Raw genomic sequence first — 26,881 nt, 5'->3', positions numbered from 1 at the left:
GTGTTTCCCATTTGGTCTCCTTAAAGTGTGAGGAAGTTGCTTGGTGTTCGTTATCAAAGCAGCGCTTTCACGTGGTGTGGGTGTAGTAAGAGTTAGCACCTCATGCCTCCTGGAACCGTGGAGATGTCGGGTCCCCACCTTGCATGTGACCCTGTGAGCAAATGTTCTAGGTGGGGCCACTCACCCATGTGCAGCACAGCAGCTCCACTGATCAGGGTTACTCTCCTGGCTCAATTAGCCGGCGAATTGGAACATTTTAGGGGGAGGGGCAGAAAGTGCGAGCCGGCTCCTCTACTTGTTCGCAGTTTCTGCGTGGGAGAGCTGAAGGAGGAGGGGGCCCGCAGCAGACAAGTCTGCAGGTGCTCGACACCGAGCCGAGCGCCTGCGACAAACTTACGTGCTTTACGGGGGCCGCCGCGGTGTTATGAGTCTTCCTTCTCCCCCGGTGCTTCACGTGGCCGTTCTGTGTTCTCGGCGACTGGGAGGTGGGCAGGGGTTATCCACTCAACACGACGGCGTCAGGAGGCTTTATAGTCGGGCCCCTCCAGCATGTAAACAGCTCAACGCCACGGCCCCACAGAGTGTCCGGTCTGTGTATTTGCTCCACTTACTGTTTCCTCTTCATATATTCAATTAAAAAACAAAGGCTATAATTGAATTCAGCAAAGTAAATCTGATCATGCACAAATAAACAGGATACTGTAAAATGTGTGAATTATTAATAAATGCACATTTTTTAACAACTTTTATATCTGCAGCCAAAGAAATCTGATGAATGTCCTTAAATTCAGAATTGTAGTGCAGTAATTAATATATTGGCCTTAAAAATGGCACAGGCCCACACATGAATGTATAAGGAAAGAAACATGTCAGTCGAATTTGATCATGATTCCTGAGAGGAGGGCTAACCCACAGTTACATACATCCCCTTATGACATGTCAAAAATGCAGAGCCAATCAAAGAAATAGGATGTGAGTAAGTGAAAGGAATCTATTACAGGCTCCATTAAAAGTTAAACCCACAGGAATTTGTAAATGTTTTTGTGAAATCAGCAGAGGGAAAGATCTGATTGGAGTTCCACCTGGATGTAGCTGATGGAAATCCTTCTAAAACCCCTTTTCAAAAAGGGAGAGGAATGCATATGCTTTGCTGATACAGAACCAGACTTCCTGAGAGGGATTTGGGAATCGTGTTTTTAGCAGAAAGGAAAAATGCACCTTGCAGACTTTCCTGGAGATGTTGATGTCCCTACCTGTCCTGGGTCAATAAACAACAACAAAAAGTGGATACAATAACCCAGTGTATTTAGATGCATATCCCAAGTATTAGTCACATTGCAGATAGCAATTGAGAGTATTTTTGGAGTAACCATGTTGACAAGCTATGCCATTAAATATGGAGGGCCAGCAAATGAAACTTTGTGGAAATATATTTAAAAACAGAATGCCCTAAAACATACAGTTGTGCAGGCATATTGGTCTCTGACAGTAAATAATTATTAATTAATTACCTGAGTTATCACAGGAGCAAATTAAATGTGGGTTTCTACGCATGATCAGAGATTCATAGACTTCATAACCTGCAAAAACAATAATTTGCATGAAAGAACAATTCCGAATGTAGTTTTATACCCCTGAAAGTGGAAAAGGAATGATGATATTTCCTTCCCCATCAATACCAAGAAAATACTAGGCTGGATGACTAATGATGCAAAACATGGGCAAATTAAAATGTCATCTTCTGGTTCACAAATCTATCCATGGTATGGCACCACTGTATCGATCTTATATCAAACTCTACGACCCTTCTCGTAATCTCCTGTCACCCTCCTCGACTACCCTTGTGGCTCGTTGCCCTCCATGTTCTTACTCTTGCTTCCTCGCTTTCTTTCTTCTTGCTCCACTTGCATGGAATTCTCTTCACCTGGACATCCGAGAAACAGTCCACATGGATTTGTTCAACACCAGACTAAAAGCCTACCTCCTCACCACATGAGTTACCCTCTTAACCTACCTCCCATCTGCTGGCTAGCTAACATTTTTCCCTTGCTTCTAACCTGCTTCTTTCTCTCACTTCCTCTGACTCCACTGTAGCACTTCACCCATCATGGTCACATCCCGAGCATAGCTGGCCCTACCACCTAGCTGCACTTAAAAATGTTGAATGTTGGTTGTCCATAATCTATGTATGTCTACTTGTGCATTGTTCCCAGTGACTGTTACATTTACTCCCCTCCACAAACTGGTCAAAATGTCTTTCAAACTCACCCCACTATAAGAATCTCACTGCTTCTTGTCAAATCTGATTTTTATATCTAGTGTACATTCTTTTGTGATCAATAGAGCATTGTTCCTCCAGTATTTAAATACATTAAATACATGAATAAATATGATATCAAAATGATCTTTCCTCTTGCTTGCGATCTAAACAATTTGTAAAATGTCTCAGTCACCCTGGGGCAGGTCCCTTATCCATATAGATATTAATGAGATATTAATAGTCAGTCAATGTCATTAGATTATCAATACTGTGGACTTCACCAGGGACAGATATTCAATCTGATATGATGCAATTAATGTGCAGGGACTTCCCACTTTTCCAGGTCCAAACACCTCCTTCTTTCCTTAATGTAGCGTGTTCTGCCATAATGCAGGTACCGTTTACAGTGCGGTGACGATATATACTATGTATAAAAAATCAGGAAAACCAAGAGCCAACACAATCATAAAGGTTAAACAGGAACAATTAAGAGATAAATCTCCTTTGCCTTTTGTGGTAACTTGGTTGTTTACAAACATATACACTTTAATCAAACATAGCATTCACAATAATAACTAGAATATACTGTAAATATTCACCCTTGTTGAATGAACACAGAATATGCAAAGATCAAATAGATGCAGCACTCTGGGTAGTAAATAGGGGGGAAAAGGCAATTAAAAGACCATAATGTTCAAACAGGATATTAATTGAAGTTGTAAAAGGGAACAAAGTTACTGAGCCAGTCTATAAACCTAAAGATGGAGCAGGGTGCAAATATCAGTTAGTAATATTTTAGCAAATCTTTTGGTAGTTCAACAATGTTGATCAAGGCTTCCTGGCATCTTTTACGGGTTCTTTTTGGTTCAATGATGCGGCAGTAGCAGTGGTCCAGCAGTGATCTGGGGTGAAGTCGAGGTCACATGGAAGGTAGCTGCCATCTCAATGCGCATACTCGAGTTGTGTGGATCCAGCAACCACAAGGTCCAGTCAGTGGTCAAGGTTTGACGGCAGGTAGCTGGTACCAGGATGTGGAAGCAAGTTGTTTCGATGCAAAGGATTGGAGGTTGTTGTTCAGGGGAAACTAGGGTCAGAATGATCGATTTACAGGAGCAGTGATGAAGAGCAGGTGCTTTGAATGGGGACTCAAGCAATGCAAGCCAGCAGTACTTTGTTGGTACAAGCCGAAGCTGTAACGTACTTCATACTGGCACAGTGCTGCAGTGAACAGAGTTGAATAGCAAATGGTGGAGCAAAGATCAATGAACACCAAAGGCAGCTTCATTGGGTCCTGGAGGTTCTCTTTGAGTCGAACACACTTGAATCATGGCTCAGAGCGGGTCTGTATCTAAGACACAGGTATTTTGGCTGTTCCGCCTTTCAGGAGCTGTTAATCCCACTCTAAGGTCTCAAGGGTCCGTTTTTGTCATTTCCTTGGGCTCCCAATTATGGGTGAGGCTGGCACACAACTTTAGGGCTCCTGCAACATGGTGAGGTCCTAGGCAACTGGGTGGCTAGTAGAGATTTAGGTCTTGGTCCAGCAGCAGAGTTCACCCCAATGGTCTCTGGGGATGGTTAGGGGACCGAGCTCACCTATGCCTTGGACTTCACCTGACAACTGTCAACTGGAGGACTTTAGAAAGGACTGCTCTCTGAGCAAGGTCCATCAAAATCTTCTTCTAAGGTTGAATTTGAGAGATGAATTGGGTGTCTGCTTCTTTTAAACGTAAATGTCCACAGGATATTTCACTAAAGCTAGCTTGCATTAGTGGTGCAATCTCTGTTCTTGAAAGAAGTGGACTTTGTCCTTCTGACATCACTCCCAACGTGCTTTGCTATAGAGGAAGAGGAGGGAACATGAAGGAGAGAGAGAGGCAGAGAAAAAGAAGATGGTGGAAGTTGTCCTTCACAGAACAGAGATCTCCTGTCTACACTAACACTGTCCTCTTCCCTTATCACTAGGATCCAAGGCCATTACAAATGCAAAACACTGGTGTGAGACTACTCCCATTGAATGGGTCTGCTCCTCTGATGCCTGATACTAGGACAGCAGGCTGTTGTGTGACTGTCTCTGGAGGAGGGTCTTACCCACCCTCACAAAGAGATCAAAGAAGAAGCATGCCCTTTCCGCATGCCTTTTCAGGTTAGTGTCCTGTCATCTGACAGACTCAGTCTTCTGGCCAGAATACACATCACCTCCCACAACTGAGCTCACAAGTGTTTACACATGTGTATTATAAAATTGAATGTGACTGCAATGGTTATAAGTAGTGCAGAGAAGGTCCAGAGTATTGTGTGAGGTGGAGGTGTGCAAGTCCATGTCCAACAGAAATGAACTGTGTGGCAGTCTTTCCACGATTTTCATCATCAAAGGAGGAGCCTGACTCTGAAAAGCACCTGGATCCTGCAGAGCATCGCAGAGTCGGTGCAGAGTCTTGTGAGAGGTGGTGGTGTGCGATTCCCTGTGCAGCAAAACTTAACTGTATGGAAGTCTTTCCACTATTTTCATCAGCGGTGCAGAGTCGGTGTAGAGTCTTGTGAGTCTTTAGAGGGTCTGGTGGCTCTGGGGAAGCTACCGTCTTTGGACTATATCACTCACACAGCTGATCAAGTAATCGCTATGAGCACTACACCCCACTAGAGTCACCGTTGATGGAAGCCTAACAGCCGATGAGAGAGCAGTGCTCGATTCGAAAAGCCTTGCAGCCACTGATGAGGTCGCATGTAAGAAGAGGAGACGTGGAGACGAGGGAAGCTGTGATCGATCTTCCGAATCGGAGAATGGAATGCTCCCGGACACAAGTAAATAAATCTGAAAGTTGCCTGCTAGCGTGCAGTGCTGTGCATGCCTCTTGTGAATACATTCACTATACCGGCAATGAAGGTGAAACTGAAGGAGAAATGCTTAATAGAACGAAGGTAACGGATGGCATGCATACGTGTTTATGTAGCTCCAACAACTACGGTGACAAGATACAAGAGGGCTCGAGCGAGCCAACAAACACTTATGGCAACGGAATAACAGTTGGAATTTACTGCAAATCAATGTAAATCAGCGGATGCAGCCGTTACGTAGGAGCCAGAGGCAAAGGTGAAGTTGTAGAATTGACGCCAGGTTCTTTGTCTACGCTGGTCCCTTCATTACAAGTTCTGGCGTGGAGAACATTGCAAAGATCTCAGAACACCCAAGGCGTCTGCAATAGAACAGAGCGATTTCACCTTGTTGCAAAGCCTGTGAAATGTGTTTGTGCACTGTCGATGCTGACAAACTTGCAGATCCCGAATAATCACCATATAAAGGAGACACGGATTGAGACAATAGAATCTTGTAATAAAAACTTGATGCTTAGCCATGATGTACAAAACCTAGAGGAATCACTGTGTGTTAACAAAGAAGGATCAAGGGTAAAACACAAGGCCACGGCACATGCCTCTGGTTCCGACAAGGCTGACAGCAATAAGATCCAGATGCTTGATGCCTTTTTGCAAACTGATCCAGACGATCTTTGGCAAAAAGAGTCAGCCGTGGCTACGTTTTTTTGTCAAGCTCCGACTTTGAATGAAACTAATGAGGTGTTTTACAACTCGGAGAAGAGTGTGCAATGTCTCTTAAGCTTGAACATCTCTGAAGGCAACACCGAATGTAGCCAGACGCTATAAATTGGACAGCAACAATCTTTGGCGGTCACCGACAAACTTTTACGGGACAACACCCAAATGAACAATGACCTGAACAATAAAAATCGCTCCAATTCAAAGGAAACTGGAGATTTGGAAATTGGATGGCCAGCCCTGCGAAACCTGGACCCAGTAGGGATATCGTTTTGGGCCATAAGATCAGCAGCCAGTGGGCAGGAAAGAGCCTTTAAATGCAGACGCATTGACATTAGTTCATCTCTGAGAGTATGCAGTTATCAATGAAAGAACAGCCAATCCACTGGGCGAAATGTGGAACTTAACACAGCTAATGGTCTAAAACCAACTAAAAATTGTTTGGAAGCTGGAAAAATTATTTCAAACAAAGCCCCCCCCTAAACATCAGAAATGTACAAAGTTCAAGTGAAACTTCCTCAAACAAGTCCTCTGCTGATTCCTCCTTTATTGAGAGACCGTTTCCAAAAATTAGAAGATCTGTTCGAAAAAGTAGGACGCCGAAGATTGACTTCAAGGACATTGCAATGGACATGGCCAAATTGGTCATTGGTGACTTACAACCTATCATGATGTTGACTGTGACCATTGAGGTTGCGCCCTACCTCAAAATGTATGAACAGCTGAACAATGACATTAAAGATGTAACAAGTCTAACTGACCTCATGAACTCTAAATTAGTAAACATTGAAATCAAATTGAATCTGAACAAAATTAAAATGATGTCAGAAAACAAGCAAATGGAATACACACTAAAAAACTTAACTGAACCTGGTCAAAATAATAATGAGGATAAAAGGCTACTTGCACAAGTGGCCAGGGAAACCATGGGCCTATTAAAACAACAACAGACTAGCTATGTCCAGAACAGAGCAAATATGCACGAAGATCATGGATCCGACAATGAAAAAACAGCAAACGATAAACAATATGAAATAGGTCACAAAGTAGATGGAGATATTAAAGCAGGATTCAATGTAGCTCGACTGAGGATCTTGAGTGAAAGCCGCCAAAAAGTGATAGAGATCATAGAAGAACCTCAGAGTATTGTCCTTATGACGCCTATGGTGGCCACACAATGTCCTAACATGGAGGAGGTGCTTCCTTCTAATCCATCTACCTCGGCTAATGGGGAAGGGGTAATTGGAAACCCAAAAGGTAACGAAAATGACAATTCCAACTCAAGTTCGAATAAGGAAGGAATTCTTTCAATCTTTTCAGCAAAGACAAAAGCAAAAAAAACCTGTACAATTTTCCATTTAAACATTAAGAAAACAAAAAATCAAACTAAGCAGAAAAATAGGATAACTAACAACTCACAAAAATGCCTAAGGAACATAAAAACAGATTCAGCAGACTCAAAACATTACCTTCTCATGTCAACATAAATGAAAAAACAATGTAATAATGATGAAATCAATCTAGAGGAGGAGGATATAGAGGACTTTATAGTCTCTCAACCTACGAGGAGCTAGATGAGGCTGAAGATGTGAGTCATGAAAAAATGAATAGTATGTCAAGTGACGATGAACAAAAGCATACGGAGACCCTTGATAACATCTTGAGTCTTAAAGGTGATCCAGGAGGATCTACTCGTGTGTGTAAGCTTATCATTCCTAAAGAGATTCCAAAATGTAAGTTGGCTGAAAGTCTGGAACCAAGCTTCCTTACAATGGACGAACAACGAAAAAAACAGCAGCTATGACCAGCGAAGTAGGTGCATGGAATGTGAGAACGGATGAACAGAGACAACCATCAATAATACGGGACCTTCATATGATGACAAAAGCAGAAACTGCTGTAGATAAGAAAAGAAGCCTGGAGTTCTTAAAATAAACACAAAAAACATCATACACATACAAGAAAGACCACACTAAAACAAATGAGAGCAAATGGCTGAAAAATAAAGAAACTGATGCGCCTAACAAGACAAGATTGAAATACCATCTTATACTCAAATGGATAATACCTACAAAAGATGGTCTAATTTTGAATCGAAATAACATTTAACGTTTACTCCATCATGTACCTTCATTGAGGACCATTGAATCTGCAGACATTAAGATTGTGGAATTTGTTGAAGAATGCCAATCTGACAGAATATGTTTACATATTTACTCAAGATTAATCTGTGAAAAAGGTAGAGATGAGAGAACCAACCAAGACACTAAATATAGCCATCAAAAACTTAAGGAAAAAGTATGACATGGTGAACAACAATCTATAATTATGGATGAATGGCTAAACAAAACCGCAACGAAATGGTGGCATTACCAGTAAGCATGACACAGAAAATGACACACAAAAAATGACAACTGGAATTGGCTGGCAACACACTTGGTGGACACAATTACAGCTAATGCTCTGGAGAAGGGAAAAACAAAATGTTCTGGCTGGTCACATGGAGCACCAGAGGTTTCATTCACCTATTTAACAACACAGCAAAATGGTCCAAGCATCTTGATGTACTGTGTCTACAAGAAACATAGCTCGACGAGTGCCCAACGAATGATGACTTTGAAATCATGATGAACCCAGCGATCAGACAATCCAAAGGACACACGTTAGCTGGGTTATTAAAACTTGTTCTGAAAATCTCAGGGTTCGTGATTTGTGAATTCAAAAACATCACCTCGTATATCCAAGTAACAGTGGTGGAGCTCAAGAAAAAAGAAATACAGAAAAGTGTCGAATTTACATCATCAATCTCTATTGGCAGCATAAAACTACTGGTACAACCATTTTTATGGATAGAGTAAGGGACATTATCGACAAAATCAAAGAAGATCTAGGTAGTAGCATCTTTTTGTGCAGTGATCTGCATTTAAGCTTCATAAAAGATGGTAAACCGATGTCTGCAAACAAACACTGACTTGCGCAACTATGGAACTGCAAGATGGAAATGAGGGACATGATAATGCTCATTGGGAACCTAGCGAGTGATATACCGCCCCACGTAACTTGGAAAAGAAATTCCCCAGAATCAGTGATCGACTTTATCTATGCCTATGGTCATCTGGTGAAAAGCATAGAATTGTTGCACGTAGTACAAATATTAGAAAGTGATCACAACTTGGTGACAATGTCATTTGTAGCCCCACAAAGGGCAAGAAATAAAGAGTGGAGACAAGCAGTGACAGTTGGCCCAAGCCTGGGACGACTCCGGCTGAACAACAACGATGTCAACATAGTAATTGAAAGATATCATACCTTGCAGAGCGAGAATAGTGTTGAATATGGACAATTACTACAACAGTTCAAGGAAAGCTAACATGACCTTCGGAACCAAGCCTTTCTCCCCAAGCATTCTTATGACATTCTGATTGCAACAAGAAAACGAGAGCTTCGTAAAGAGCTAAAACAGAGCAAAAGCACAAATAAATCTACCCAGATATTAGAAAGGAAGAAAATCAAACAAAAATACAAAAACTGGATGATTGCACATAGAGGGGCCGTTGCTCAACAAGATGCTGAACACATGATGAAATGTCTGGAAAACATCATACGATTTTTGGAAGATCATCAATGAGGAGAGCAGCAATCAAAATGCATTACAAAATAACATGGTCACAGAAAAACAATGAATTGTGAATTCAACAACATCACCTCGTATATCCAAGTAACAGTGATAGAGCTCAAGAAAAAAGAAATAAAGGAAAAGTGTTGATTTTACATCATCGATCTCAATTGGCAGCATAAAACTATTGGTACAACATTTTTATGAATAAAGGAGGGGACATTATCGACAAAATCAAAGAAGATCTAGGGAGTAGCATCTTTTTGTGCAGTGATCTGCATTTAAGCTCCATAAAAGATGGAAAACCGATGTCTGCAAACAAACACCTACTTGCGCAACTATGGAACTGCAAGATGGAAATGAGGGACATGATAATGCTCAATGGGAACCTAGCGAGTGATATACCGCCCCACGTAACTTGGAAAAGAAATTCCCAAGAATCAGTGATCGACTTTATCTATGCCTATGGTCATCCGGTGAAAAGCATAGAATCGTTGCACGTAGTACAAATATTGGAAAGTGACCACAACTTGTTGACAATGTCATTTGTAGCCCCACAAAGGGCAAACAATCAAGAGTGGAGACACACAGTGGCAGTTGGCCCAAGCCTGGGCCCACTCCGGCTGAACAAGAACGATGTCAACATAGTAATTGAAAGATATCATACTTTGCAGAGCGAAAATAGTGTTGAATATGGACATTTACTACAACAGTTCAAGGAAAGCTAACATGACCTTCGGAACCAAGCCTTTCTCCCCAAGCATTCTTACGACATTCTGATTGCAACAAGAAAACAAGAGCTTTGTAAAGAGCTAAGACAGAGCAAAAACACAAATGAATCTACCCAGATATTATACAGGAAGAAAATCAAACAAAAATACAAAAACTGGATGATTGCACATAGAGGGGCCGTTGCTCAACAAGATGCTGAACACGTGATGAAATGTCTGGAAAACATCATACGATTTTTGGAAGATCATCAATGAGGAGAGCAGCAATCAAAATGCATTACAAAATAACATGGTCACTGAAAAACAATGAGTGATGCATTTTGGACAGCTATATGAGAAGAAAGGAGAGACGAAAGAGCCACCCTTGCCAATATTGGACCAATGGAAGCTTGGCTTTGAGAAAGAGGATATACTAAACAACATCAAAAAGATTAGTTCATGAAGGGCCCTGGACCAGAGGGTTTAACCAACCTTATCCTAAAAATAAAACAGAGGCATGGGCAGAGTTGTACGCGCTTCTGTTCACAAAGATGGTCTCTGAACGGGTGAGTCCAACATCTTGGAAGAAAGCAATAGTCGTGCCCATTTTCAAAAAAGGCAACAGAATGAATCCAATGGACTATTGTCTAATGGCATTACTGGATGTTTTAGGCAAGATCTACGCCACACAGCTGCAACAGCTCCTATCTACCTGGATAAGAGCTAGTCGACATTTCGATCTACGACAACCAGGTTTCGTCAAAGGAGTAGGTTGTGTTCTAAACCTATTTATCATCAACACGATGAAAATAGAAGCCATACAAAGAGGTACAAAGGTCTATCTTGAATTTATAGATCTATCACACGCTTTTGAGAGCGTGGACAGCAAAATTCTCTGGACAAAATTGGTGAAGGGGAAGTGTCCACCGAGTTTGATAATGGCAATAAGAGATCTGCATTCCAACACTGAGATCCAGATTGGTCTTGTTTGTTTGTTTGTTTGTGTGTTTGTTTTATTATTTGTAATGTGCATCATACCCGGGAGTAACAGGGCGCAGCAGTTCCAAACATATGCAAGGCTTAGTTACAACACAGAAGGTATACAATTTACATATGCGACATTAATTACAAAAGGGTATATACAGAAGGTGCCTATTTACAGGCGTAGGATACAGTAGGGGTATATACAAATGATACAGACATTTTACAGAAGCAATATATACAAAACTAAGGTGCTTATAGTTAAAGCCGGGTGGGTGGAGATAAATACAAGTATAAAGGCAGTGATTAGGGCAGTTGTAGTTACCACAAGAGTAGCAGGTCGAGAGAAGCAAGGGAGGATACACTTCATACAGGCATAGAGTACCATAGCAGTGAGTCCTAGCTGCTTGCTGAGCAGGAGTTATCATTTATTGGTCATTAGATTTCAGCCACATGATGATGTTGGATCTGAAGTTTTGGTAGGATTGGTCTATTCTCACTGTGGGAGGCAGGGAGTGCCACAATTTGGCTGCTTTCACTGGGGAGCTGTTGCCCCCAATTGTGGAGCGTTTGAAGCTCGGTATGGAAAGGCGATCTCTATTCGCTGATCTAGGTGGCCTCGGAGAGGTCTGTTTATGGAATCTCTCAGCCAGGTAGATGGGGGCAGCATTGTTGAGAGATTTGTGGGTCAGCGACAGGGTTTTTAGAAGGATTTTGTCATTGGTTAGGAGCCAGTTGTTCTGTCGGCTGCTCTCAGAGATGTGATCTCTTCTGGAAATGCCTAATGCCGCTCTAAGAGCATTGTTTTTTAATGTTTGGATTCTTCTGATAGTAGCTTTAGTTGATCCTAAACTAAATGTCCAGGCGAGACAGGATGATGGCTCGAGCCAGGGTGGCGCAGCTACCGTCAGAGAGAAATGGCTTGCCAGTGCGAATAAGTTTGCACGTGTGAGCCGTGGAGGATGCTAGTGAATTGACATGTTTGGCAAATGAAAGGTTTGAGTCCAAATAAAAGCCTAGTGTTTTTACCTTGTGTTCTACTTTAATGCTATTGCCATCAATTATAAATGAGGTATAGGTAGATCCTAGTTATTTAGGTTATAGGGGGTGCCCAGGATGATGAGTTTGGTTGATAGTTCTGGAAGCTTATCTGTTCCTATTAAGACTTATTGTGGAGTCAAGCAAGGGTGCCCACTAGCATCAATAGTATTCAATCTATTTCTATCGGACATTGGGGACATTTTCAAAAAAGTATAGTGTCTTTCCCATCTAAAATCCATGGAACACACGTAAATTACCTGCTTTATGCAGACCATCTGGTCCTTTTGGACACAACACCTATCGGGCGACATCGAAAACCTTTGCGTCCTAGAACAATAGGTCACAACAAATGGGTTGTGCATTAACCCCAAGAAGTTGAAAATCTTAATAATCCATGATCTGAGAAAGCATACTTCTCGGCAAGAGAAAAAATTCCAATGGTACCTAGAGAAACATCCTATAGCACGTGCGATGCATGTCAGATATCTAGGAATGTTGATCAGTTCCAGCGTGAATGACACCCCGTGGGTAGAAAAACTAAAGGCTAAATGTAAACAGCTTTCTACAGAAGTATCAGTGCTTAACAAGAAATTGGGAACATTTTTGCTAAGGCCGATATTACATTTCTACAAACAAAAGGCAGTTCCACCCTTGATTCATGGGGCAGACTGTGCCCTGGGCTGTTCAAACACCGTTTGGACCACTTTGGAGAATTGCTTTTGGACAAAAGTACTGTGACTAGCAAAGGGAACTCCTACCACATGTATTTGATACGAATTGGGATCGATATGTATAAATGCTACAATTTCATGGAATATGCTGACGACATACAGTAAGATGATAATGAAGAATGGAGTCCCTCAATTTGAAATTCTTCACGATACAAGCACTGGACATAAAGATAACATTCTCACCTCGTGGGTTGAACACTGTGAGGGAATTTTGGCAAACATCGATACCAACAAAGATATCTTATAGAACAACCCTGACTCAGTAAAGACAAAATGATGGATGCAGGATTGGATCGACACTATCGAGCTAAGGAACAACCATAAAGTTATACAAGATGTTCCACAAGAGGCTAAACCTTTGAATCAGATTCCAAAGTATCTAGATACATTTCCAGATAAACACCAGCGTACACTCTTGATGTAATTTCTGTTGAATCAAATTAAGACAAAGTAAGTCCAAAGTTGCTGGTCAAAAACCAAAGAAATAGGCTTGAAATGTAGTCTATGCAACACACAAGATGAATCGTTAAAGCATTTCACATTGTTTTGTACAGCCTTGACAGTAGCAGATTATGGCACGTTGAGGACTGAAGAATGGTGGCAAAGATGTTTCAATGACTCAAGCAATAGATTGATATTTGCCCTGATGTTCTTTTTGGAATCTATTGGGCAGTGCTTATTGGAAAGAGAATGACTGTCTCAGTGATTTAAAGGACATAGCTGTCCATTACGTTCTGTAACACTTTCTTTTTTTTTTTTTTAGTACGTCTGATGTATGTAAAATATGGTAGTAATGGATTGCAATTTTTTTAAAGTTTGCAACAAACCAATAAGAAAATAAAACATAAAAAATAAAATAAGTAGTGCCATGCAGCATGCCTTAACTCAGACATAGTTTATGTTTGTAGTGTATCTTTCCACCAGCATGGGCTACTTATGATCATCACAGTTTTGGCACAGGGCTGTCAAATGGGCAAACGTGGCCTCTGAACCTGCTTTGTACCACTGCAAACTAATGCAGCAGGGAATAGATACTGTGACGAATCAAGGATATTCATCCCTTCTCCGCAAGGGGAACCCCTCGCTGTGAGGCTAGGGAGTTGAGCCGTCTAAGCAACATCCTCTCTAGGGGTCAAGGGAAGTGGGACCTCACCGGGAGAGATTCTCCTTTAGGGGACAAGGACCTGTGAGGAACTACCTAAGGTATATCGCAAAGTGGCCTCCTTGTGGCTATCAGACCTACAAACAAATATACAATACAGAGACTTGTATGAAGAGAGAACTAACATGTTATTGTCAACAAGAAAGAGCGCATATCAAGATAATTTCCAAGTGATATGGACCCTATACAATTTTAGAAAGGAAAGGCCCCCTGAACTATCTTATATCACAACCTGATAGACAACAAAAGTCTCAGATCTATCATGTCAACTTACTCAAGGAGTGGAGAATAATACATAGCGAGAACACCACTGTTACTATGACCACTCTCATCACGGACCCTAATAATGAAAATACCTTAGTTTCCCCTGATCTGTCACCTCCCAACAGACTGACATTAGTGACTTACTAGACCAATATTCTGAGTTATTTGCAGAACAACGAGGAAGGGTTGCTAATTTTATTCATTATATTAAAACCCCACAAGGGAAAAACATAAATGTAAAGCCCTACCACATCCCTGGAGGCCGAAAGAATAAAATTGAGAAGGAGGTAGAGGAGACGCTCAAGGTGGATATTAGAGAGCCCTCCAAGAGTCACTGGTCCTCCCGCATTGTTTTGGTTGCAAAGCCGATCAGTCATGGCGTTTCTGAATTTTATTTTGGAAATGGAGACCTAAATCCAATCTCGATATTTGATAACTACCCAATGCCAACCCTAGATCTAAGCAATGGTTACTGGTAGGTCCCATTGAATCCACCTGATTTAGAAAAAACTGCATTTTCAACACAGCATGTACTGTTCCAATTCAAGCTACATTTCAATGCCTAAAGGACAAAACGTTAAAACAATACTCAGTATTTTGTGGAGCATATATAGGTGATATTGTGATTTATGGTAATAGTTTTCCTGACAACGTTCACCATCTACATGAAGTCATCCATGCCTTAAGAAAATTAGGCTTAACCGACAACCCACGAAAAAAGTCACCTCACACAGTCCGTGGCAAAATATATCTGATTATTCATCGGGAATGACCGGGTACAACCACAAAGAAAAAAGTTAAGGCCGTCCAACAAATCATACTCTCAAAACCAAGAGAACTCTTTGTGCCTTCCTGGGGTTGCTAAGCTATTAGACAAGGTTTATACCTAATTACTCCAGCAAAGCCTCCAACCTACTGAGACAAATTGAGGAATGTACAACACCAGAAACTCCTATCAGGTAAAGAGAATCAAGCGAGTGTTTATGGACTGAAAAACCTCCTTTGTGATGTGCCCGTCTTGAAGATGTCAGACTTCAATAGAGAGTTACTATGACAAACAGATGCATCCAAGGTGGGATTGGGTGCAGCACTCTCACAAGAACATGGTGGCATCGAACATACAATATTATATACCAGCAGGAAACTTTTTCCCAGGTAACAATCTTATGCTGCTGTTGAACCTGAGGCATTGCCTATAAAATGGGCTGTCACCCACTTGAGATGCTGACAGGCAGAAAATTAAGATTAATTATGAAACACTCTCCTTTGACCTGGATGGGCTTATGAAAGGACACCAATGCCAGAGTAATGAGGTGGTTCCGGGACCTACAAACTATTTGTTTTACTGTCGAACATCAAAAGGGGAAAAATCCAGCGAATGTGGACTTCTTAAGCCGCTTTCCTGTCAATCAAGAAAGGGAAGCTGTGATCACAATGGAAAGAGTGTGGGATGAGTTGTGGTAATTTGCCCTTACTCCCCTCGGAGTAGCCACCCCTGTTAGGCGAGGGAGATGATCCTGCTTAGCAACACCCTCCTTAGGGTTCGAAGCAAGTGGGTCCTCATGGGACGAGACTCCCCCTCTGGGGACAAGGACTCCTGTTCCTGTGAGGAACTTCCTAAGGGACTCCCTGAAGTGGCCTACTTGCCACTATCATACCTACAAAAGAATATACAATACAGAGGCGTGTATGAAGAGCGAATTTACATATGTTATTGTCAACAAGAAAGAGAATATTGATTAGTAAGGTAGTAGAAAGCTTTGGCAGAGTCAGTGTGTGTGCATTTATGGAGTGATCATTACACCTGGAGTTAAGGAAAGCAAATTTGTGAGTTGATCTAAGGCTGTGGGCTTGGGCAGGAAGGAGTGAAGGTGCAGGAAGAGATAGTGGAGGTTGAAGGAAAAGCAAAGAGCAATGTTGATATCGGCAATGGTCAGATCCATAGAGGAGATCATAGGTAGTTCAAAGGAATGAAGGGGAGATGGACATTGTCATGGTAGGGCACAACATTGGGTTTAAATTTAAATTTGGGGATGGCAGTGACAGTGGATTGAGGCAATGGGACAGCAATGTTGAAATGGAGGAGAGAATAGTTAAAGGGCGAGGGATTGATTGTCAAGTTGGAGGTAGGAAGAGAGGAGAAAAAGAATTTTAGGTCAAGAGAGTTGCCCAGGGTTTGGGTGGGGCCATAGTTAAGGGAAGTGTGGGAATGATCATAACAGAGAGAGTTAAGTTCAAGTTGTGCCTCACTCTGAGGCAGGGCAGGACTTAACTGCTCGATGAGATGCCTTCCTGTAAATGTTTACCACAATGCAACCCAGGCTGATTTCTACAATGAACAGAGGAAATGGAGAGTCAGGTGTTTGGGCAGACAATGGGAGGCTTCCTGGCTGTGAGATGGCTGGTGGAGGGACATGGCCAGGCAGATGGCTGGGAAAGTGCAAAGCAAGACATGCAATGGGGTTCATACACATGGGTTAGGGGATCAGGGACTTACTTTAGAGACAGGGCCGCCTCACCTGCTTGATAAGGTGCTTTTCTGGAGCTTATCAATGCATTTGTGACACAGGCCAATTCCCTTGATGGAGTGAGGAAACAGACGGTGGATGGATGTATGTGAGATGAATGTGAGATCACTGTGAGAAGGATGGTGGAGGAAGAATGGGACAGAGGTTATCATTCTAACTATGCTGGTCCAGTAACAACGGTGCCAGTAATCCTACCGGCACCATTGTTACCGAACCAACAACATAGGACAGGGTCAGACTTGCGGGCGGAATGGCACCAGCACCTTCATTAACAGTGCCAGTGCTTCCATGGTCCCCACTCCCATTGAATGGGAATGGGGATTTACAATTACCAGTGCCTGACTTCCCAGAACACCAGGGTTGTAATCCCCCAATGTTTCCGGCAAGCCAGGCGCCGGTAAAATTCACAAGTCTGGCGGCCACCTGCTGCTTTTACCGGCATGGTAACTGCTGGACTTGTGATGAGGCCCATTGTGTGGTATTCTTCACTTCATGGGTTTAAACAATTATAAATATGTCACTACTATAACAGGGGGAAGACCAGTGGTATGAGACAACAACTAGTTTAGAGAGGTCTTAATTTAGCAGTACCTTTGTGAATTGCACCTTAGGCACTACCAGTTTTACATTACCTATCTGCATTCCAGATAATGTCCCATTATCAGAATTGTTCCCAGGCACATCTATATGACTGACACAACAGAAAGCACATTCCCCATGAGCAATAAGCAGGACATTGAGGATTTTGCCATGAATGGGTCAAATTTTGTTCTTGCAGATTGGCATGCCTGCAGGGGACAATAACTTAGCAACATTTGAAGGCAGCAAGAAAAGACCACAGGGTTTATAGATGGGGTACATATGTGAAATACTAATGCCAAGTTTGAAGAACTGAAAATAAGCTTGCCTTGAGCACATTTATCAAAGGACTTCGGACAAGCCTGATCCGGAACATTACCATGGCAGGAGAAGATCTGGAATAGGGTATTGCCTATGCCGAAGTTCAGGAACAGCTGCTGAGGGTGTATATTTAGACATGCAACATGAGGCCTGGCCCTGGGATCTTTCTGTAGAGTCTGGAATTGCTTCTGTACTGTGGCCATGGAGAAGACTCTGGAAGTACAGTAGCTGGAGCGGTCGTTGATCACAGTGGTCTTTTCACACCTCTGGGCCTCTCAAAGTAGTCCGCAGTCAGATACTGCCTGGTCGCTGCGCAGGATGCATCTTGGACTGGGTTGTGAATCACAATGTATGCTAATCCCTAGACAACCTGCAAGATGCCTGCTCAGTTCCCTGGAAATAACCCTTGATGTATGACTAAGTCTGGGAACAAATTGGTTTCTGTGGCCCCTTGAAACTCCACAACTGCACTGCATCAAGAAACAAAAGCTATTATAAAATAGTGTTGGTATGTAACCTGGTATGTTGGTATGAGTGGGCCATGGAATCACTATAGAGTTGGTAGTGCTTTGATCTGCTACCAACAGTTTTGTATGGTTAGCAGTGCTCCCTCCTGTGATGTACACAATATAATTTGAACACATACCGGAAATCACTATGTATTTTGAACAAAAGAGAAAGAAAGCTTTGTAAGTCTAGAGTATGAAATTCCTCTCCATGGGTCAACACTATTGCCACATAGAGTATTGAATATTTTAGGGGGTTTTCCCGAAGTCCAGTAGATAGCTGATCTAGGGTAGCAAACACATGGTTTGGAAATCATCTTTGAGGAAGTGGATATGACTTTTCAGGTTACCAGTATGCCATCCTGTATACTCTTTCTGACGTAAGATATTTATCACTTGAAACCCTAAAGAAAAGGCCCCTTATTTCCTTATGAGAGGTTCCAAAAATGTTCTTTATTATTCAACATGGGTCATAATATGTTGTTGTTGATATCACGCTAACATGGGAGCAATTGATGTCTATAATACCAGACCTCCTATGACAGTGGAGAGTATAGTGTTTTATTTTTGAACCAGAAAACGTTTTCTGATGTTGATGAAAATTGTAACCAAAACATGTGATGAATGGAAGGTGATGAAATAATGTTAACCACTGGCATTACTCTGGCAAACTTCCCCAACTTTGTTTTCTTGGTCTGAATGTGCATTGCAGAAGTGGACCGGCCATATTCAAATCAGTCATGGTCCTGCCTCAAATGGGAGCAGTTCAACCTGCAGTGCTAGGCCACGGCCCTCTGCATAGAAACACAAGCAACTCCAGACATGTTTTGGACTTGTTGGGCCCCGTAAGTGAGGTGCAGTATGGTATTCTATGGTACAGAAAGCAAGAAACCTATATCTGAACACACCCTCTCTCGCCTTGGGAGACAAGCTATAACCAAATAATGTGATGGGTGAAGAGATATGAATTAATCTTAACCACTGGCAACCTTCCACACATTGATGAAAACGGCCAATTAGAAGTTGAAATTGATGCCCTGATGGATATAAATGTCTAGATATGAGGTGGCTAATCAAGTCCAGTCTACCAGGGACCAGCCCCTATGAAACCGATGAATATGTAACAGGGTATGGATCAAGGCAGTAAAGTGTTCGGTTGCACATAAAGCATAGAAAGGGGGATTGTAGTGGAATACTTTACTGTTATTTCATCTATTTCCATTGAACCACTCTTCCCTGCATTACATAATTCCTTCACTTTTGGTTTCTTCTAGCCTTGCCATTAATTAGGACATTTCCTTTCTAGTGTTGACAACAATGTCAGTACGTGACCCACTCTGTTATGGTTGATGGTATGTTATGTTATGTTATAAAATCGTATAAAGTGCAACATCCTTCTAAGGGCATCTTGGCGCTAACAGCAATCGTGAAAAGACTACCAAAGGAAACCGACAAGATAAAACAGATAGGTCTTCAAAGACCGCCTGAATGACAGGTGGCACTTCGTAATGCAGAGTGTCAAAGGGAGGGAATTCCAAAGTTTAGCTGCAGCTATGGAGAATGCTCAACCAGCAATACTAAATGTATCATGAGGGATCGGGACCAGACAGGTCTGGGCTGAGCATAAAACCCGAGCAGCAATATAAGACTTGCAAATATTCAGCGCCTGTACAATAAAACATGCATGGACCAGTCATAGAGATTTAAAGTGAATGCGCTTGACCACCAGGAGTCAGTGCGGGCAGCGAAGTACCGGAGTAATATGTTAGCATCTTGATGCTGACATAGACACTCTGGCAGCAGAATTCTGTAAGACCCGAAGATTCTGAATGCGATGGGCAGGTTGCACCAGAAAAAGAGCATTGCAGTAGTCCAGAGAAAATAGGACATGACCAGCATGGCTACCACCGGAGTCATAATGAGGCCCACCGTCTTTGTCCTTTGCTACTCTTTAACCAATATTGTGTGAGCTTTGTTTCTTCAACACACTTGCTAAATTTCAAGGGTTTTGTTATGAGCAACCACGACTTTAATGTCACTTCAACTAAAGTTGTATTCACAAATGCGTATATATGTATCCCATTTAGTTGATAGGAGTATGTTTTGTTGCACCCCTTGTCCTGGAGACCCCCAGGAAACTCTTTTGCCCGGGCAAACTGCATTGTCATAAGTGTAACATGCCAGTTTATGACCATTCTATGCAATTACTTGCAATTAACATTGTTCAACTAAGTGTGGGCGAGGAGAAGTGGAAAATTAAAGTCCACAAAAGAAATAACAGTGCCGTCGTACTGTGCAAGATGAAATTGAGTTTCAGATGATATGGTAACATCATCGCAATTTTGCCCTTAAACTGAGCCTTGTAAGAAATGCATTTACCAATTGTACATGAGCTAAAATACAGCACCCCTAATCTAGGCTGCATTATGATACATTTATAGTGCATCATTGTGAGGTAACGAATTATTCATTTGTTCCAGGTTTTTAATAGTGTATCTAAGTGATCTTCCTGCAACCAAGACATTCTCATGCAACAGCGCCTCAAGGCCTATGGGCAGTGACTGCGTTTTACAAATTCAAAAAATAAATAAATAAAATAAAATATATGTGTTAATTAAAGACATAGGTCTCTTAGAGCCAGAACATGTTAGGGTTAAAGCTTTCCTGATGTTGTGATATCAATGCCTGTTTAAGCTTGCTTTATTGTACATTCACACCCAACTTCCCGTTCTGCTCCTGGCACCACATGAGGTTCCTCAGTTGCCTAGGCCGGTTACTGATTACAGCACGCAAAACCTGCCCTCTATTGTGTTTATATGTGAAATTAGTGATGGAACTAAAGTGAGAAACAGAAAAACAATGTAAAAGGGAGAAATGTCTAACTACATATACTTACCATACACCCTCCCATTTTCACTCCCTGCTCTAAAGTCCAAAAGGATTTAACTATATTCACTATTGAGGGACCTCTATGCATAGAAACACATCCTATATTCCCTCTACATGTACTCAAGTAGACGGCAAATTCCATCGCAAGTAACAATATGTTGTTGGCCCCTTTAAAGCAATTTCAGTTTTACAGGAGGATGAAGCTATACAGATGCAATCAGTATTTTTAAATTGGTGGATAAAAGTCCTAAGGGGTATTGTGTCTCTGCTAACTGCTTACTGATATCAGCCTGAGAGAATAAATGCAAACAACAGTTAGAGAGGCTAAACTTCACCTAACTGAGGAAGCCCAGCAAGGCTAAAACACGTGTCTGGGGTTGCTGATGGCACTGGTGCTTATGGGCACTTCAAACAATTCTGCAGGGTATAACTCTTGCCTGCACCCATCCAGGGAAGTCTTTCAAAGAGGGCAACCTGTTCCACATCGCTACTCTCAACTCACACTCCACTGTCAAACACTGCTCTGACATCTGCCGTCTCCTGGAAGAGCTTAATATGGATGTACACGGTCTCACCGAGACTTGGTAAATGGCGAGCTCTTTCACGAGTTTTGAACAACCATCCTGGCGGGGGTGTAGCCTTGATCTTCCCAAAGTGGATCTCTGCGTCTGTTAATCCAGCGCAGGACTACTCCTCCTTTGAATGCCTGGTCTGCAGGCTCTCTAGCTCTTCTGGCCTCTCTCTCACTGTGGCCACTATCTACAGGCCGCCTTCTTCCTCTCTGAGTGGGCTGACCTCTCTTCCTCCCTCCGTGCCTCTACCTCTCAACCTCTCCTCCTCAGAAATCTGAACATCCACATGGATGCTACTAGCCCCTCTGCAGGGCTCTTCAGCAATCTCTGCAACCAACTCTCTCTCTCTCCATATTCTTCCCTCTGGCCCGACTCACTCTTCAGGGCACACCCAGGATGTCCTGATCTCCTCAGCCCTCCCCCTCTCCAAACCTCTCACCACTCCTCTCTCTTGGAGTGACCACTTTCTCCTTTTGCTCCACGTCTCTCTCTGTGCCCCGCAGGACAAACTGACCCCAGACCTGCCACCTGGCCCATGGAGCGTGTGTCAGTTGATGCTTTCCCTGTTACCTTTTCTCCTCCACCTACACATTTGGCTGACTCACACTCTGACAAAGTCCTCCCTTATCTTCATCTTTGTATCTCTAACAAGCTGGATGTCCTTGCATCTGTCATAAGGATCCGTTTGAAGCGCACAACTAAGTGCAACTCTTGGTACGATTCTGACCTTGCCACCCTTAAACACACATGTAGGGCAGCTGAGAAAAAGTGGAAGGCATCAGGCGCACCCTGGCCTTCTGCCTGCTCCAAAGGCAGTATCGACTCTCTGTCCTAAGAAGAGAGCCTACATCCAACCCCATGTCTCTGCGGCATGTAACAACTGTGCCGAACTTTTCAAAATCTGTAAGGAGCTGGCCAATCCTGCTGTGCCTCTGCACAGCCCTGGCTTCTCATTTCACCTATAAAGCCCAGGACATCCTGTCCTTTCCTCCTCCTCTACCACCCCTTGCCCATCTGTGGCCACTCCTCCACCTCCTCCTTTCTCCTCCTTTCCCCTGTTCACCCCTGACAAGGTTTCTATAATCAAACATCCACATTTAGGCAGCTGCTACCTTTGCTACCTTTGCCATGGCGCACCGCTCATTAAAAACATCGAATTTAGCTGGGACTGACTGAAATAATACACTCAAATATCTAAAATTCTTTCCAATCTCAATCAAACTTTTGTTGAATTGTAAACTAAACTTAAGGTGATTTGCCACTCTGGACCGAACCGCTCTCACGATTAAAAGTTTTGTTCTTGCCACGTTTACAGTTAGGTCCACTGCCAACAAGTAAATATTAATAGCGGCCAAAGCCTGCGGCAAACCCACAGCATTTTGGTCACAAATGACCAAATCATCTGCATATCCTATATGTTGTAAACGTAAAGAACCCAATTCGGCAGATAAGTAGAAACATTGTCAAATGCACTGGCCAGATGATGAATCGAAAAATATAATAAAAATGGGGGTAATGTGCAGTCCGACTGAAGCCCATGCTGCATTTTGATCCACTGAGTAAAATTTCCCCACTGATCCAGCCGAATTCTGATCATTGTTTCCAAAAATGCCAAGCAAAGAAGTTGCCCCATCTGCCTAACTTGAGCCGCAAAAAGTTATAAAATTAAGAAATTTAATTTTAAATCCCTCTTGGGAGCAATCAGACATCTGCTTACCTTACCCATACCTGCAACTCTTAATACCAGTGATCCAAACAACTTCCTCGAGGAGTCTAACCGGGAAATTGGGTGGTAATTTTAGTGGAATTCCACCATAGGAATGACTCATATTTCAGCATTGTGCTTTCACTACCCCAACCTGGAACGCGTCCAGGATGGTGGGCCCTTCCAACCATGTTTCCTGCAGACACAACACTGGGCATTCCAAAGAGGCGATTTCATGCAGTGACCTTAAATTAGAAACGCCTCTCATGTTCCATGAGATAAGGTTCAAAGAGGACGGCACTCAATTATTCCACACTTGCCCAACACCATGAGCATGTAAGCAATTCACACACTGAAGCCAATTGTCCATCCTATGGGTAACACTAGATCCATCACCAAGATGGTAGGTACCACGGACCATGCCCTGGGTGTTAGGAATACTAATACTAGGCGGTGCCCAACCATTCATAGCATTACCCAGCACAGTCCTCACCTCCTTGCACGGTTTTTCAAACACATCGTACCCGAGTTGGATGAACATAGAAGCTTCGTCCAAAAGAGCATTATGTACCAAGTAGGAGTTAACATGAAGATGCACTAAATCAAACGAATCCGCCCTTGCAAATTGCACCTGGCCCATCTCAGTTTAGAGATTGTAAACAACAGGGGCATAACCAAACTGCTGTACAATGGGGGAAAACATTTTAGCCTTGAAAATTCTCTTCAAATTTAATGGCTGTCTGCCATTGCCCTCTAATACTGTACTCCTTGGCTGCCACCCCTCTGACCCAGCTTTATCAACGAGTGCACCCCTCTGAGATAAAGTAGCAATCGGGCTCCGCTGTCTAAATGTGTCTTTCGAATTGCACACACAGGCTTGAAGGCTTTTGGTATCAACTGTACAACTCTTCAAAAATCTCACCCTTTTCTCCTCTATAGTCAGAAAGTCCAGTGACGGGGTCACTTCTAGACCAGCCCCAGCCCCATTTAACTTATGAGGCCTCAAGTGTGAACACCGCGATCCACTGCAACCCATGTCTCTCTTGGCAGGGCTGATGTGTCTGCACCCCCTACCACACATGGAGGCAAAATCACACCTGGGCGCTCCACACATCCAGCTTCTCTATAAGAACATCACCACCTGAGTACGTTTATAAATCATTAACATCGAGCAGCTCGACGTTGAAATCAATGGACTCAGAGGGGTGGGGAGAAAGGATTCAAGAAGTGGGGTATAGCACTTTTACCAGCCCCTGCTGCAGGTTACTTCTTCCTGTATGCTAGCTGCAAATCGCAAACCACAGTTATCAATCGTGACCCCTCTGGGCCACTGACCTCCTCAATTGTCGTTAAATTATACTTTCGTTTGGGCAAAGATTTACTCGAGCCAGTATTCCTTGATTTAGGCGCGTTTTTTAAAAATATAGATTTTTTCACCCGAGGCAATCCCTTTAACCGAGACTTGCTTAAAAGACTTTAAGACCTGTGGAGGGGTCACCAAAATAGAAATGACTTTGTTGTCACCTACGAGTGCGGAATTCATAGTCTCCAACCTCTCATCACACTCCTTACTTCCTCGCGACCCCTGAACAATGTATCGTGTGACACCAGTGGAAATAGGCATCATGGTGTAAATAGTTCATTGTTTAGGGAGGAAAGGCGTCATCTAATCTGGCAGGTAGGTGTGGAATGCTTCTGGGTTGGACGGTTGGGAAGAGCAGCTGCTAAATGTCCTTTTTTAGTGCTTCTCTCACTCGCCGTGCTGCGCCTTTATTTCAGTCTGCGATGTGCAGACAGGTGAAATACAAGGAGCCCAAATCCTTGACGTATGCTTGGTCTGGTGATAGCATATCTGGTCTGAACCTAGCTAGGCCTACTTGAGCCCTCACTCACTATCAATGCATACAAGGAGAGGGCATGTTAGCACCTGTGACTTATGCGGTCAACTGCGCATGTACACATAGAGGTCCATTGGGGATTAAGATGGAGCACTTTGAAATTGTGTTCATGCCTTGTGTTAGAGGGTTGTGGACAGCTAACAAGGCTAGGGTATGCTTGAAATGTTACTCAAGATGCCTAGGTAAAGTTTAGTTGGTGTGTATGTAGTCACCCGCATACACAAAACGCACTTTATTTTGCAATACAATAACCGCTAAGGAAGAAGGGGAAATTAAATAAATTAATAAGTGCTGTACAAGTGCATGGTTTTCAACATATGTATCGTTTTATCGAAATCCGTTTAAAAAGACAACATTAAATGAACGTTTTTTTTTTTACTTGAACTGATAAAATCAAATTTAAATAGGGATTATAACTGCTCCTCAAACAGTACATCTAAAAATACCTTTTGCAATGCACATTAATCAGCGACGATAATAACACATCGGTACAGGATTTCGTATTCTTTAATGATCTGGTTCATTTAAAGAGAACAAATCACTCTAATTAGCCTTTTCATCATCCCCTTGTTACAGGGAAAAGAGTGAACATCAATTAACTGTGCCCGTGGCTTCAAATATTATCCATTTCAGGTGAAATGTGGACGCTCAATGCGTTGAAACGCCATAAGATTTGGGGTGTGCCTGCCAGTTCACAGCTTCTATCTGAAAATCACCAGAAAGTATGATCTGCTGCTCCTGGCCTACCACCACTGCTGCTATCTGCTTTCCGAGCCCGCATTTCTGACCCATGGGAGGTTTACTCTGCAAGGAACCGAACATGGTCAATAAATGCAGGAACGTCCCTTGCTACACTGCCCTGCCATGTGTATCTTCAGTTATACCATCCACCATACTTGCTACAGTACATACGCTTAAGCCTTTGCCTTGGGACATGGTTACGGAAAAGGACATCTTAATATGCACTGGAGACAGCACATCCAAAGCAGGTACTTTCAGATGTCCTTTTATAAGTATGTTCTGTCCTGAGCCTTGCTTAAATCATATTGCTAGTGATAGCATCTTTGTGTCATCATATAGAAAAACATTTAATCAAACTTCTGATTTGTATTCAAGCTCAGACAGGTCGCTGAGCAAACCTTTTGCCTACACCAAGGATCTCTTTAACAGGATATGTGCGAGTGCGCTCAGGTGCTAGATTTGAGTGCAGGGTGAGATGCAAAACATACTGGGAGGCCTTGTTGGGTGCTATGTTATGTTATGTTTTGTTAATTTATACCGTGCAAAGCTACCATCCAAGAGCAGTCTCCAGGTGCTCACGTGGCACTGCATGAGAAGACGGCAGGGTGTTAGTGAGGAGAGGTTCAGAACCAGGAGGAACTGGTGTCTGTGAGCGTTGTCTTGCTTGAGGGAGTTGGTTCAAGAGGCCCCAGCATGTTGTAACCATATGGGTAGGACTCAGTGTCTCGAATGAGTGCTAGTGTTTGTGTTGAGATTGTGGGTCATATGATGTTAGGACGTGGTTGCGGTCATGCGCACTGGTTAATTGCATCCATAAGGGGGTCC

Source organism: Ambystoma mexicanum, chromosome 3q (genome assembly GCF_040938575.1).
Source record: "Ambystoma mexicanum isolate Mex_15411 chromosome 3q, UKY_AmexF1_1, whole genome shotgun sequence".
Taxonomy (NCBI): domain Eukaryota; kingdom Metazoa; phylum Chordata; class Amphibia; order Caudata; family Ambystomatidae; genus Ambystoma; species Ambystoma mexicanum.
This window is presented reverse-complemented; position numbering follows the sequence as displayed.